The 16,996-nt window shown below is 37.1% G+C and overlaps 1 protein-coding gene across 3 annotated transcripts in view; it reads left to right on the top strand.

The window, feature by feature from the left end:
• Window positions 1-16,996, top strand: part of TPK1 (thiamin pyrophosphokinase 1) — a 383,349-nt gene that overhangs the window by 194,756 nt on the left and 171,597 nt on the right. The gene's annotated exons all lie outside the window — the stretch shown is intronic.

Here is a 16,996-nt window from a genome sequence, read left to right as displayed (position 1 = left end):
TTCGCCTAAACCAACCAATTATGACAGTCTAAAAAGTAATAACAACCAAATATTTTTAGTGCTTAAAATATGCCAGATATTTTTATATGCCCTTTCATTTGTGAATTCATCCCTTCACAGTTTCCCACCTGGAGGTGGTGGTTAGTCCCTTGTTTATACTGTCTTGCAGAGTTTGAGATAAACAATTCTATCATTTTACTCCTTTTCCCTGTTAACATATGAAGTTCTGGGAGCCGAAGTCTGTGGTCATTTATCCTGGTATCCACAGTCATTAGTAGGTTCAGATTGAAGTTTGTATGAAGCAGGTATCTGATCCTTCTTTTATAACTAAAACAGAAGAGCACTGGTCCAGCTTTGCTTCATATAAAGAAGATTTCTGTGATCTAATGATTCTGTGAAATTTGCCACATTCTGTATGCCCCTTTTGGAAACCCACTGTGCGTGTATCATTTTAAGTAAGTCTGCCAAAAATCTAATTTACCTTAATGTTTCTCAAATGTATTTCACCCCAGAACAAATACTTTTTACCCTACTAAAATTACAAAAAAATTGGCCAGGCGTGGTGTCACACACCTGTGATCCCAGCTAATCAGGAGGCTGAGGCACCACAATCGCTTGGACCCTGGAGACAGAGGTTGCAGTTAGCCGAGATTGTGTCACTGTACTTTAGCCTGGGAGACAGAGTGAGACTCTTGCTCAAAGAAAGAAAGTTTTCTATCAATGTAGAAACTATTTACCATTCAAGTTTCCTGATGTCAGCCAAAGGCCAATCTTGCAAGCAGGCCATTTTAAAGACAGCAGTCTCAAGCCTGCTATGCTAAGTTTTCCCTGTACCCTCTTTCAGCCAGAAGTCTGGCTTTGGTTTTAGGAAGAAAGCCATCATTTAAAACCCTGTGCTGTTCTAAAAAGACGTTTGACTTACATTAACAGAAGGGATGACTTTCTTGTTTGAAACACTATAGCTTTCATTCCTTGTTGAAAGAAAAGGTTATTTTACAACACATAGGACAATGAAGATTATGCTAGATTAGAATGTCTCTTTAAGTTTGGGAAAGAATGGAGAATCGCTACAAGGTTAAATTGCATTTCTTCTTTTCCTTTATACACCATCTAGATACCAGAAAAAGGATACTAGATTATATTAGGCAATATACTTAGAGTTTTTATACTGTTACTTAGGTTTTTAAGAGTTGAAGCCTGTGACGTTCTTGCTGAAGAAATCATTCCTTGAAGGCTGTTACTTGATGATTTAAAAAACAACCTTTTTAGCTTGAAAAGTATAAATGTTTCTAGAAGCCTGGTAAATAAAAGGAACAATCTGCCACAGGACACTTTATACAATGAAGAAGAAAATGGGAATTGGTTATTTCATGATTATATCTCTGTAGGGAAAAAGACGATGTTCATACCTGTATCCACAAACAGAGATCTTTTAGATTTCAGTTTACTTTATGGAACTATTCCCCTTCTTAGCAAATCTGAGAAGAAGTTAGAGCTCATTTTAGATCTGTATCTTTGGTTATTTGGAGTATCTGTCATTTTGCTCTATGCCTGCTGTGCCCTTAATCTGGCAGGCAGTTTTTAATTACAGAGTTCCAGTCAATTCCATTAAATGAATGATTATGGACTCTTATTATTAAAACTTGAAGATATTCAATTCTTCCAAGACTCTGGAAAATATCCCCCCCCAATATTTTTAAGTGTATATCTTGCATACTGATGAGAAGAAAGGCAATGTCAGCAATGAATAGGGGAAAATAAAGAAGCTAACATGTTAAAACCCAGTAAAACTTTTATCGTTGCTTATTTGCTAAAGAAAATCCATATCAGTATGCCAATATGAAGGTATAGGAAATTATACTTCATGTTTTCAGAGCCAACTTTAAAGGTGTCTTTGATTTCTTCTTACCTCGTTTACCTTACTGATAGACAACTATTTTCGCCTCTGAGCATGTCCATTTCTTTTCACACTGTCCATTAGCCACTCAGTCCTCAATTGAAAGAACCACTTCCCATCCCTGTTGCACACTTCAAAATTATCTTAACTTTCTCTTTCCTTCTTCAATGGAAATCATCTTTCCCGTAATGAAACCGATTTTTGTTTGCTATTAAGGAGCAGGTAAATCAATTCCATTAATTCACTGCAAGAAATCCATGATGAATTGTCTCTCCTAAGATTACTTATATTTTTAAAGGATGAACTGTTCATCCTCATATACGACTAATAGGAATACATATTTTTACAACTTTCCTAGAAAGCACTCTGGCATCAAATATCAAGGAACCTGAAAATGTTCTCATAATTTCCCCGGTAATTTTATTTCCAGAATTCATTTCTAAAAAAATTACCAGTACCAAACATTTATACACAGAGATGTTGATTGTAATTATATGTTTCAAAGAAGAAGAAAAAGTCAATTTATGTCATACATACAATAATAAAGATAATATAATGAGTTGAAGAAGAAGGAAAAAGGGAGGGAGGGATAGATAAGCATTCGTTGCCCATTTTCAGGAGGCTGCGAAAATCATGAAGATTTCTAAGTCTGGATGTAGCATGGTCATGCAGGTCATCATGTCTGCCTAACAGCTAATGGATGTTCAGGTATTTAAAACTAGAGAAAAACAACTAAATAAATACTCCTATAAATTATAAAGGCATTTTTCTGCTTAGTCGTGCCCAAATAAGAAAAGTTTAATTAAGCAGGGTACTAAGCAAAGTACAAAGCATGATAGGTTCAGATCCCACACGGTGTTCCTATCAATTGTGTGACCTTGGGCAAGTTATTTAATCTCTGGGAACTACAGTCTGCATATTTTAAAATGTGATAGTTACATTTGCCTTGTTATTATGGGGATTCAGAAATGTAATTCATGTAAAGTGATTCATATCTCATTTAATACTAAATGTACTCAAATGTTCTTATTAATGTTACTCATTTAGTGAGGGAGACAGTTGTCAATAGATCACATTCTTTAAGATTGGATACTTTAAAGGTTATCTTATTTATCGGAGAATTAGGCTATGTTTTGTTGGAGAATTTTAGTTTATTGAAAATCTTAGAGTTTATTATCTATATATACATTGTATTTAATTATACTAGGTAAGGGTCGATATGCAAGTCACTGGAAATACATTTTCAAAAGTAATATGCATGATACCTAGGAGGAAATAGCACTTATAAGTTCCTAACCTTATAAACTCAGTCCATAAAGTTAGAGTAGATGTCTCAGAGCCCCATAAAATCTTGCCAGGATAATTTGCACAAGTGTTTTCTGTCCTGGGTAAATGGATGGGTACTAAATGATGACTTCACCTAAAATGAAAAAGGTAATAGCAAACTTGGGAATGTTTTCACCAGACTTAACTCCTCACCTCTTGTTTTACAAAGCCAAGTCTCTCTGGATATAGTCCATGAAATAACAATTAATATGTTATTACAATTTTTTTCAAAGGATCTGTTTTCTTTCCCATTAAGGAATTTTAGAGGAGTCAGCATAGTATAACTTGATAGGTTTTATGTGTGTAAAATGTATAAACTCATTAACCTATATTAGTTAAATTATTGGCAGACAGTAAATTAAGTAATTGAGAATGACAGTCTAATGGCTTTTGCATTGGACTTTTGAAATTAGGTTGATGATTGACACTCATTGCCTTGTAATAATTTCTTTCAGTTGTCAGTAAATTAAAAAATAGTTTTGCAAATATTGACACAAAGTTCTTTGGATAATATTAATATTTTGCTCACTGTAGTAAACTTTGATGTAAGGTGGTCTGCCTATAACATCTGCTGTTTCTAAAGATTCTTCCCAGGTTCTAAGGTGAGCATTTGATATGTAGTCATCACTGTGCATCATCTCACTTAATCTTAACAGCAATTCTGTTTTTTTGTTTTGTTTTTTGTTTTTTTTTATTATTATACTTTAAATTCTAGGGTACATGTGCACAATGTGCAGGTTTGTTACATATGTATACTTGTGCCATGTTGGTGTGCTGCACCCATCAACTCGTCAGCACCCATCAACTCGTCATTTACATCAGGTATAACTCCCAATGCAATCCCTCCCCCCTCCCCCCCCCCCATGATAGGCCCCAGTGTGTGATGTTCCCCTTCCCGAGTCCAAGTGATCTCATTGCTCAGTTCCCACCTATGATTGAGAACATGCAGTGTTTGGTTTTCTGTTCTTGCGATAGTTTCCTGAGAATGATGGTTTCCAGCTGCATCCATGTCCCTACAAAGGACACAAACTCATCCCTTTTTATGGCTGCATAGTATTCCATGGTGTATATGTGCCACATTTTCTTAATCCAGTCTGTCACTGAAGGACATTTGGGTTGATTCCAAGTCTTTGCTATTGTGAATAGTGCCACAATGAACATACATGTGCATGTGTCTTTATAGCAGCATGATTTATAATCCTTTGGGTATATACCCAGTAATGGGATGGCTGGGTCATATGGTATTTCTAGTTCTGGATCCTTGAGGAATCGCCATACTGTTTTCCATAATGGTTGAACTAGTTTCCGATCCCACCAACAGTGTAAAAGTGTTCCTATTTCTCCACATCCTCTCCAGCACCTGTTGTTTCCTGACTTTTGAATGATTGCCATTCTAACTGGTGTGAGATGGTATCTCATTGTGGTTTTGATTTGCATTTCTCTGATGGCCAGTGATGATGAGCATTTTTTCATGTGTCTGTTGGCTGTATGCATGTCTTCTTTTGAGAAATGTCTGTTCATATCCTTTCCCCACTTTTTGATGGGGTTGTTTGTTTTTTTCTTGTCAATTTGTTTGAGTTCTTTGTAGGTTCTGGATATTAGCCCTTTGTCAGATGAGTAGATTGCAAAAATTTTCGCCCGTTCTGTAGGTTGCCTGTTGACACTGATGGTAGTTTCTTTTGCTGTGCAGAAGCTCTTTAGTTTAATTAGATCCCATTTGTCAATTTTGGCTTTTGTTGCCGTTGCTTTTGGTGTTTTAGACACGAAGTCCTTGCCCATGCCTATGTCGTGAATGGTATTACCTAGGTTTTCTTCTAGAGTTTTTATGGTATTAGGTATGACATTTAAGTCTCTAATCCATCTTGAATTAATTTTCGTATAAGGAGTAAGGAAAGGATCCAGTTTTAGCTTTCTACTTATGGCTAGCCAATTTTCCCAGCACCATTTATTAAATGGGGAATCCTTTCCCCATTTCTTGTTTTTCTCAGGTTTGTCAAAGATCAGATGGCTGGAGATGTTAACAGCAGATCTCTCGGCAGAAACTCTACAAGCCAGAAGAGAGCGGGGGCCAATATTCAACATTCTTAAAGAAAATAATTTTCCGCCAAGAATTTCATATCCAGCCACACTGAGTTTCATCAGTGAAGGAGAAATAAAATCCTTTACAGACAAGCAAATGCTCAGAGATTTTGTCACCACCAGGCCTACCCTACAAGAGATCCTGAAGGAAGCACTAAATATGGAAAGGAACAAGCGGTACCAGTCATTGCAAAAACATGCCAAAATGTAAAGACCATTGATGCTAGGAAGAAACTGCATCAACTAACGAGCAAAATAGCCAGCTAATATCACAATGACAGGATCAAGTTCACACATAACAATATTAACCTTAAATGTAAATGGACTAAATGGTCCAATTAAAAGACACAGACTGGCAAATTGGATAAAGAGTCATGACCCATCAGTTTGCTGTATTCAGGAGACCCATCTCACATGCAGAGACACACATAGGCTCAAAATAAAGGGATGGAGGAAGATCTGCCAAGCAAATGGAGAACAAAAAAAAGCAGGGGTTGCAATCCTAGTCTCTGATAAAACAGACTTTAAACCATCAAAGATCAAAAGAGACAAAGAAGGCCATTACATAATGGTAAAGGGATCAATTCAACAGGAAGAGCTAACTATCCTAAATATATGTGCACCCATTACAGGAGCACCCAGATTCACAAAGCAAGTCCTTAGAGACGTACAAAGAGACTCAGACTCCCATACAATAATAATGGGAGACTTCAACACCCCACTGTCAACATTAGACAGATCAACGAGACAGAAAGTTAACAAGGATATCCAGGAATTGAACTCAGCTCTACAGCAAGCGGACCTAATAGACATCTACAGAACTCCACCCCAAATCAACAGAATATACATTCTTCTCAGCACCACATCACACTTATTCCAAAATTGACCACATAATTGGAAGTAAAGCACTCCTTAGCAAATGTACAAGAACAGAAATGATAACAAACTGTCTCTCAGACCACAGTGCAATCAAACTAGAACTCAGGACTAAGAAACTCAATCAAAACCGCTCAACTACATGGAAACTGAACAGCCTGCTCCTGAATGACTACTGTGTACATAACAAAATGAAGGCAGAAATAAAGATGTTCTTTGAAACGAATGAGAACAAAGATACAACATACCAGAATCTCTGGGACACATTTAAAGCAGTGTGTAGAGGGAAATTTATAGCACTAAGTGCCCACAAGAGAAAGCAGGAAAGATCTAAAATTGACACTCTAACATCACAATTAAACGAACTAGAGAGGCAAGAGCAAACACATTCAAAAGCTAGCAGAAGGCAAGAAATAACTAAGATCAGAGCAGAACTGAAGGAGATAGAGACACAAAAAACCCTCCAAAAAATCAATGAATCCAGGAGTTGGTTTTTTGAAAAGATCAACAAAATTGACAGACCACTAGCAAGGCTAATGAAGAAGAAAAGAGAGAGGAATCAAATAGACGCAATCAAAAATGATAAAGGGGATATCACCACCGACCCCACAGAAATACAAACTACCATCAGAGAATACTATAAACACCTCTACGCAAATCAACTAGAAAATCTAGAAGAAATGGATAATTTCCTGGACACGTACACTCTCCCAAGACTAAACCAGGAAGAAGTTGAATCCCTGAATAGACCAATAGCAGGCTCTGAAATGGAGGCAACAATTAATAGCCTACCCACCAAAAAAAGCCCAGGACCAGATGGATTCACAGCTGAATTCTACCAGAGGTACAAGGAGGAGCTGGTACCATTCCTTCTGACACTATTCCAATCAATAGAAAAAGAGGGAATCCTCCCTAACTCATTTTATGAGGCCAACATCATCCTGATACCAAAGCCTGGCAGAGACACAACAAAAAAAGAGAATTTTAGACCAATATCCCTGATAAACATTGATGCAAAAATCCTTAATAAAATACTGGCAAGCTGAATCCAGCAGCACATCAGAAAGCTTATCCACCATGATCAAGTGGGCTTCATCCCTGGGATGCAAGGCTGGTTCCACATATGCAAATCAATAAATGTAATCCAGCATATAAACAGAACCAAAGACACAAACCACATGATTATCTCAATAAATGAAGAAAAGGCCTTTGACAAAATTCAACAGCCCTTCATGCTAAAAACTCTCAATAAATTTGGTATTGATGGAACGTATCTCGAAATAATAAGAGCTATTTATGACAAACCCACAGCTAATATCATACTGAATGGGCAAAAACTGGAAACATTCCTTTTGAAAACTGGCACAAGACAGGGATGCTCTCTCTCACCACTCCTATTCAACATAGTGTTGGAAGTTCTGGCCAGGGCAATCAGGCAAGAGAAAGAAATCAAGGGTATTCAGTTAGGGAAAGAAGAAGTCAACTTGTCCCTGTTTGCAGATGACATGATTGTATATTTAGAAAACCCCATCATCTCAGCCCAAAATCTCCTTAAGCTGATAAGCAACTTCAGCAAAGTCTCAGGATGCAAAATTAATGTGCAAAAATCACAAGCATTCTTATACACCAGTAACAGACAGAGAGCCAAATCATGAATGAACTTCTATTCACAATTGCTTCAAAGAGAATAAAATACCTAGGAATCCAACTTACAAGCGATGTAAAGGACCTCTTCAAGGAGAACTACAAACCACTGCTCAGTGAAATAAAAGAGGATACAAACAAATGGAAGAACATACCATGCTCATGGATAGGAAGAATCAATATCATGAAAATGGCCATACTGCCCAAGGTAATTTATAGATTCAATGCCATCCCCATCAAGCTACCATGAGTTTCTTCACAGAATTGGAAAAAACTCCTTTAACATTCATATGGAACCAAAAACAAGCCCACATTGCCAAGACAATCCTAAGTCAAAAGAACAAAGCTAGAGGCATTGTGCTACCTGACTTCAAACTATACTACAAGGCTACAGTAACCAAAACAGCATGGTACTGGTACCAAAACAGAGATATAGACCAATGGAACAGAACAGAGTCCTCAGAAATAATACCACACATCTACAGCCATCTGATCTTTGACAATTCTGGTTTTTATATTACTTCTATTACAGATGGAGCTATGAAGTTCAGAGGGATTTTTTTTTTTCAATCTAAGCCTTTTTCCTCATATTAAATTTCTTATGATATACAGCATTTAGTTGTTTATGGACAATATCTAATCATAGGCCTAGAAGAAGGGTTGGATGGTAAACTATTAATACAACTCACAGGCCAAATATGGCTTGATAACTGTTTTTGTAGTTTTGGCAGGCTAAGAATGGTTTTTACATTTTTAAATAGTTGAAAAAAATCAAATGAAAATTTTGCAACACTTGAAAATTGTAAGCAAGTTAAATTTCAGTTTTATTAGAACACAGCCATTTCCATTCATTCATTTATTAGAGTCTTTCATGCTACACAGGTAGAGTTGAGTAGTTTGGACCGAGACCCTATGGCCTGCAGAGTTGAAAAAATCACTATCTGGCCCTTTATAGGAAAAGTTTGCTGATCCTTGCCTAGAGGGTTAATTCATCTGATCTGCTATGCCTTTATAAATGACTTTATTCATTATTGAGTGCTTACCACTTGCTACACACCATGTTGGGCTCTTGTCCTGGGTATAGTAAACAAAGGAGTACAGTGGGTAGCTGCAAGGAGCTTCCAGCTTAAAACTTATGTTTCAATTAATATTTTAATAGTCATAGGGTAGATTGATAATTCTGTATGATAAAATTATTTGGTTATTCTAATAAAATGTGTTAGTACTCATAAGGTAGACTTTAATATTCATATAGACCTAAGTAATTAATGTACTAATAAAATATTAGGTTAATCCAGTAGTAAAATTACTTGGTTAAAATAAATATTCACCATAAACTATACTGTTTGAACCCTCTTTCTTTTTAAAAAATGCATACATATACCACACTGAACATAAACCTATCCCTTAGATGATTTGTGGTTTTATTGCGATGAGGACCATATATTACAAGCATATATTTTATGTTTGCTATAGCTCTAGATGTTGGCAGTATGGGAAATTGAGCTGAACCCTGATCATTCCAGGGCATATTCCAAAAACTATTTATTGTTAATTTTTTGCTAAGTTCCTAATAGCAGTTTTTTCCTTGTCATTTGTTTTTTTTTTTTTTTAAATAAGTTAAAACTTATTCAAACATATTCTGAATTTTTTCTGTAGTACTTTATACTACTGCATTTGTTAACCTCAGTATGCATGTATATTTCAATTTTCCTTACTGGATGTTAGTTTTGTTAACATTAATGTATTTTAAACTTTACTTAATTGCATATGAAATGCTAATTTTTGTTACTTTAAGAATCTGCATTAGTTGTGTCCAAATAGAAAAGAGTTACTTAATTTCCTCAAAGCAGCATCAGTATATAGTGAGTAAAAAATAAGTATTTCTTCTCTGTGTGAGACTCATTTTCTGGTTTCTATATGTTTATGTTTATGAGAAAAATACCATTATTTTTATGAGGAGAGAAATGGTTTTAATTGAACCACCATTTGTCTAGCCACTAAATGTCTATTGACTTATTGATATGTGCCCATACCATGCTAGTGACTGAGAGTGCAGACGTCCGTTTCCCTGTATTCACGGAGTGTTGTGTTTACTCTTTGTGCCTGCAGATCCTGTTTTCCCCAAATAATAGACAAGATTTGCCAGACAAGAATTTTTGCTTGTGTGTATGTGAGCTTGAGTTGTACCACTTTAATTTGTTCCATGAGTATCCCTTTGTAAAATACTACTTCTCTTTTAGTAAGTTTTTTGCCTCTTTCTGTTATTCAGTCCCCTCAAACCTGATGGATGATCATGTGGACAATTAGGATTAAATTACCTTATTTGTAACTTTCTGCACCTATAATATTTGCTTTCAAATTTTGTGTTTGGAGACCTTAGAGCATTCATCATTTTAATGTGAACTTGTGATATTTCCTTTATCATTGTGAATTATTTCAGTTTGTTCTTATTGAACTTGGTATTCAGCTTGTTATTTTATCTTTTCAATTCAATTTTTATTATTTTTGTTATTACAGCCAAGTATAATGGAAGATATCTTTATAATGTATTGTTTATTAAAACTTTTTGGCAGGTCTCTAGTTTCATATTTAAGTCAAATGAAAGTTTAAGGAAAATTTACATGTGGAAGAAAATTTCTTTTTGTATAACCAGTTTGTTCCTAAATTCTGTCTTTTCCACGATGTATACATGTGTGTGCACATACACGTGTGTATTTATATAAAATTTGCAATTTTGGTCCCTATTTTATTTAATGTGCAGTTGTTTCTGGCTAATTTTCAATTATGTCTTAGGACCTTTTAGGTAATACCAAGGATAAAACACTTGCTAAGGTATTAATTCTCTGTGTTTTATGGTAAAATTATATATGTCATTATAAACTCTTATCTTGTGCTGAAATGGCTGAAGAAGGTAGAACACTATTTTAATGACAATATTTGATTAGCACAAATTCATTACCCAACTTGATAATGAGTTTGCTAATACCAGGCCAACATATCATGTCTTTAGGGACCACAGCTTTCCCAATCTGGAGATCTATACGCTTTTCAATGTTTACCTTCCTTTGGCCTTCCAATGTACATAGTCTTTAAATTTTTGGATGTTAAATTCTTAGATACTGACCTGGGCATGACAGGCAAGAACTTAAATGTTTAATCCACCTAGTATTCATTTTCCTGTCTAAATGCAGATAAAACATTGAAATGGGCCGAGTGTGGTGGTTCACGCCTGTAATTCCAGCACTTTGGGAGGCCAAGGTGGGCGGATCATGAGGTCAAGAGATCGAAACTGTCCTGGCCAAAATGGTGAAACCCCGTCTCTACTAAAAATACAAAAATTAGCTGGGCATGGTGGCATGCGCCTGTAGTCCCAGCTACTCAGGAGGCAAGGCAGGAGAATTACTTGAACCCGGGAGGTGGAGGTTGCAGTGAGCCAAGATCATGCCATTGCACTCTAGCCTGGGTGACAGAGCCAGACTCCGTCTCAAACTCAATCAATCAATCAGTCAATCATCGAAATGAAAAAAGAAGTCATTTGTTAGGTGTCTTCTATTTCAGCCATACCACATAAATGAATATTTTCTTCATCTGTGGGAAGGCTGGTGTTAAGAACTGCTTGTATTGCAAGCAATGAAAACAAATAGCTTTAACAGCACAAAATAAAACAAATATTTATTCATATAACCAAAAAGGATACAGGAGGATTCAGCTTCAATGAGGCTTCATGGGCTACCAGAACAGCCCCCAGGTACTGGTTTCTTGTTTCTTAACTCTTTGACCCGCACTGCCAGCTTCATTCTCAGGTGCCACATTGTGGATCTCTGGTTCTAGGCTGTCCTCTTGTGTTGTAGACTGGCTACCATCTCAACATGTCTTTCTACTGAAGAGCAGAAGTCTCTTCAGGGTTGATGCACACACCCCAGCAATTCTTGCACTCTCTTTGGCCCGAATTGTGGCATGTACTCATCTCCAAACAATTTGCAGTGGATAAGGGGATAAATTATGTTGATCATCTTTACCAGTCCTGATACCTCCAGAACTGAGTATCTAATTGTATACCTGAGAGGGGGTAAATAAATATTCAAAGAAAAGTCAGGTGCTAGTGTCTAATAAAGAGAAGGAATGCATGCTGGGGATGTAGTATCTTTTTTTTACTATATAGGAGTCCCCTTTTTTCACAGGGGATGTGTTCCAAGATCCCTAGTGGGTGCCTGGAACCACAGACAGTACTGAACTCTATATACACTGTTTTCCTATGCATACATACCTTTGATAAAGTTTAATTTGTAAATTAGTAAGAGTTCAGCAGTAATAACTAGTAATACAATATAACATTGATAAGAATAGACTGAAAGAAAAGTTATGTAAATATGATCATTCTCTCTCAGAATATCTGATTGTATTATACTCACCTGTTTTTGGACAGCTGTTGATTGTGCGTAACTGAAATCCTGGAGCTCAAAACCATGGAAAAGAGGGGACTACTGTACTTGTTCTGGTGAAGTGTTCATGCTAAGAACTTAAAGAAAATGGAAGAAATACAAAGGACACTGTCTTCATATTACCATGACAATCTGTTGCAAGCTTCCATTTTAGCCGGGACTACATGTTTTGTCTGTATGTTTTTAGCGTTGATGTCAGAAAGGCTTGCAGTTGGGTGTATTTGTGAGGTGAGGGAGGGAACTGATCAATTCCAGTCATCCCACTTTAATGCACAGAGGAATGAAAAATGCCAACCAAATAATATGACAGGTATTCACATGTCACCTATTTGAGTTTAGCCTCAAAATATTTTATTAGCATTTATCTATTACAAGAATGTTAAACTGAACAGCTTGTTTAATTATTTTTAATTGGGAAATGTCCTCTGTTGATTAATTTAGGCTACCAAGAGATTGAGCTGCCAGTCCAGCTGAAAAGCATAGACTATATCTGATACGGTTTGGCTGTGTTCCCACCCAAAATCTCATCTTGAATTGTAATCCCCGTAATCCTTATAATCTGCACGTGTCAATGGAGAAACCAGCTAGAGGTAACTGAATCCTGGGGGTGGTTTCCTTCATGATGTTCTCGTAATAGTGAGTTCTCATGAGATCTGATGGTTTAATAAGTGTGCAGCAGTTCCTCCTGCCTTTGTTTTCCTTCCTGCCACCCTGTGAAGAAGGTGCCTTGCTTCCCCTTTGCCTTCTGCCATGATTGTAAGTTTCCTGAGGCCTCCCCAGCCATGCTGAACTGTGAGTCAATTATGCCTCTTTCCTTTATAAATTATCCAGGCTCAGGCAGTTCTTTATAGCAGTGTGAAAGTGGACTAATATATTTGCAGCTTTATAATTTTAGGAAATAACAAAATGTTCCTTTTGTCATTATCAATAGTATTTTCTCACCAAGGTACAATATGTAGAATGTGTACTGTTATTCAAACATATGGCATGAGACATCTGCATTATAGCAAATATTGATTCATTCGTTTATTGAGTAAATATTTACTGAGTGCTTACTGTGTGCTGTTTGAGGTACTCAGGATAAAACAGAAAACAAAACTGAGGATTAGCCCTGCCTTCTGGTATAAAGAGACAATAAATAATATGTGATATGTTAGAAAGCGTTATTTCTTTTGGAGAAAACAGAAAATTCTTAGTAGGGTAAGGGCAGTCGGGACAGCCCAGATCAGGCTTGCCAGGGTTGGGGAGAGGGAAGTGCATGAAGTCACAGTTTTAAGTAGGGTAGTCAGAGTGTGCTGCATTAAGAAGGTGAAATTTGAACAAAGATTAGATGAAGGAAAGAAGTTATGAAAACCTTTTATACCCATGTCTTATTTAAGTTCAACAGCTACTTTTTGATATGAATTGTATCCTCTCTATATTTCACATAAGAATCATAAGAGGCTGGGGCAATATAAAATTAGGGAGAGTTAGAAATTTTCTGGTTTGTGCATTTTGTAAACAATCAAATTGTAGAAAATGACGGTTCTTTGTGTGTGGTTGATAAATACATATAAGTGAAATCTTCAGTTTATGTTAAGGATATATGGCATATTTAAGTGTGCTCCTGGCAGTTTGAGGGTTCTGAATTTCTGTTTTGACTTTGTATTTGCACAGCAAGCACATACAGCATGTACATAGCAACATACACTTAATATACTTTTTCTTGTGCTCTGGTGGTGGTGGTCAGAGAGACTAGGAGTGGAGAAGCCCCAGCCACCTCTTGTCATTGTTCTTTCTTTGAGAGATGATTCTATTTAGTCAACAACTAATGTGTTCTTCCTATACCTTTCTTTCCTAATTATTTTTGCCTTTGTTTTAATTTATATTTTTTCATTTACTTATTAGCTCATTGATTTAACAGATGTTAGATAACTAATACTTGTCTTTAGTGATTGTCATCATTGAAGTCATATTTTACATTTATTTAATATCTTTATATCTCATAGCATATAGATTTGCATATATGCTCTGCTGTATGTGTATATATAAAATTTTATGTGAATGATCTAGTGTAGAACCTTCAGGAAATATTTATAATTATTATTGCCATTTTTCTCATGAGCTCCAGTCTCATACCATAGGTTTCACAGCATGATTTATCTATTTTCTGAATCTTCATTACTTGCAGGATACCATGTAAGAAAACAGTGTTTCTTTCCCTGCTTCTGTATATGATTATTTCTCATATGCATGTAGCAGCTTTGAGAATAATGGCTTTGTTGGTGAAACTAGAACCAGTGGTATTTGAATTGTTTAAAAACTGCAGGAAAATCATTGTAAGTTCTTTGTCATTTTGACATAAATCATTTTGAGGAATTACTTTCTTATTGCAAAAATCACACTTTAATATTTGAAAACATTTATAATACTTAATGCTTTATGGCATTTTCTTAATAAGATATCTTGCTTTTGCAGACTTATTTTTTGATGTATGTTCATTTAGTTTGGTTTTGGTTGAGCATATGCCTTGTCTTGTACTGATATTCAGATGCCTGGCACTGGAGAGACTGCTAATGTTTTGGTAAAGGACTCTGTTCCCACCTGTCCTAGTCAGTGTCGGGCTGAGATGTGGATGCAGCTGGGGAACACATGCTTATCTCCTCTGTGAGTGTATACTGAAGCTGAGAGGGCTAGTTTATATGTTACTGGGTGTAAATCTAGATCCTAAATATCTCAGGATCAATTGAATGGAGATTAGAAAATGAAACAGAGTTTTCTAACTTAAAAGAAATGTATGACCTTTTCTATATGATCTCAAGAAGGTACAACTAAGATCAGTTACAAGACAATAAAGGGAGATATACTTGATACAATAATATTATGAAATTTTAATAGAATTATTGAGATATGCAGTGGGCTACTTAGAAATTTCCTGTCACTATAAATTTGTACCAACTTAGTGTGAGGGATAAAGAAGGGACTCAGTTTGATCATAAACCAGATGTTTAATGAATGCTTACTGTGTATTATTCATTGTTCTAGCTACTGGGGATATCAAAATGAATCAACACTGGCCCCACTCCTTAGTAATAAGCACTGAATGACTTAAAAATAGTATGAAATTATATTAGTCCATTCTCATGCTGATATGAAGAAATACCTGAGACTAGGATAAAGGAAAGAGGTTTAATTGACTCACAGTTCCACATTGCTGGGGAGGACTCAGGAAGCTTACAGTCATGGCAGAAGGCCAAGGAGAAGCAAACACCTTCTAAACAGGGTGGTATGATAGAGTGAGTGCAAGCAGGGGAAATGCGCGACGCTTAGAAAACCATCAGATCTTATGAGACTCACTCACTGTCACAAGAACAGCATGGGGGAGACTGCCACCATGATTCAATTACTTCCCACCAGGACCTTCCCACGACTTGTGGGGATTATGGGGATTACAATTCAAGATGTCGTTTGGGTGGTGATCCAACCAAACCATATCATGCTGGCCCCGGCCCCTCCCATATTTCATGTCCTCACATTTCAAAACACAATCACTCCTTCCCAAGAGTCCCCCCAAAGTCTTAACTCATTCCAGCATGAGCTCAAAAGTCCAAGTCCAAATCTGAGATAAGGCAAATTCCTTCTGCTTATGAACCTGTAAAATCAAAAGCAAGTTAGTTACTTCCTAGGTACAATGGAGGTACAGGCATTGAGTAAATACACACATTCCAAATAGGAGAAATTGGCCAAAAAAAGGTGGGCTACAGGTCCCATGCAAGTCCAAAATCCAATAAGGCAGTCATTAAACTTTAAAGTTCCAAGTGATCTCCTTTGACTGCATGTCTCATGTCCAGGTCATGCTGATGCAAGAGGTGGGCTCTCACGGCCTTGGGCAGCTCCACCCCTGTGCTTTGCAGGGTACAGACTAGCCTCACTCTTTCCTGCTTTCATGAGCTGGCATTGAGTGCCTGCAGCTTTTCCAGGTGGAAGTGCAAGATGTTGCTGGATCTACCGTTCTGGGATCTAGAGAATGGTGGCCCTCCTCTCATGGCTCCATTAGGCAGTGCCCCAGTCAGGACTCTGTGTGTGGGCTCTGACTGCACATTTCCCCCTCTGCATTGCCCTAGCAGAGGTTCTCCATGGGGGCTCTGCCCCTGTAGCAAACTTCTGCCTGGACATTCAGGCATTTCTGTACATCTTCTGAAATCTTGGTTAGAGGTTCCCAAACCTCAGTTCTTGACTTCTGTGCACTTTCAGGCTTAACACCATGTGTAAGCTGCCAAGGCTTGGGGCTTGGACCCTCTGAGGCAATGGCCCAAGCTTAATTGTGTCCCCTTTTAGCCACAGCTGGGACTGAAGCAGCTAGAATACAGGGCACCATGTCCCAAGGCTGCACAGAGCAGGGGGACCCTGGGCCCAGCACATGAAACCATTTTTTTCCTCCTAGGCCACTGGGCCTGTGTTGGGAGGGGCTGCTGTGAAGATCTCTGACATTCTCTGGAGATATTTTCCCCATTGTCTTTGGATTAACATTGCATTCTTCATTACTTATGCAAATTTCTGCAGCCGACTTGAATTTGTCCCCCAGATAATGGATTTCTATTTTCTATACAGCATCGTCAGGCTGTGACTTTTCCAAATTTTTATGCTCTGCTTACCCTTGAATGCTTTGATGCTTAGAAATTTCTTCTGCCAGACATCCTAAGTCATCTCTCTCAAGTTCAAAGTTCCACATATTTCTGTGGCAGGGGCA

The sequence above is a fragment of the Piliocolobus tephrosceles genome, chromosome 8 (assembly GCF_002776525.5).
Source record: "Piliocolobus tephrosceles isolate RC106 chromosome 8, ASM277652v3, whole genome shotgun sequence".
NCBI classification, from domain to species: Eukaryota; Metazoa; Chordata; class Mammalia; order Primates; family Cercopithecidae; genus Piliocolobus; species Piliocolobus tephrosceles.
The sequence above is the reverse complement of the archived record's forward strand: the minus strand, read 5'-3'. Positions and strand labels throughout refer to the sequence as shown.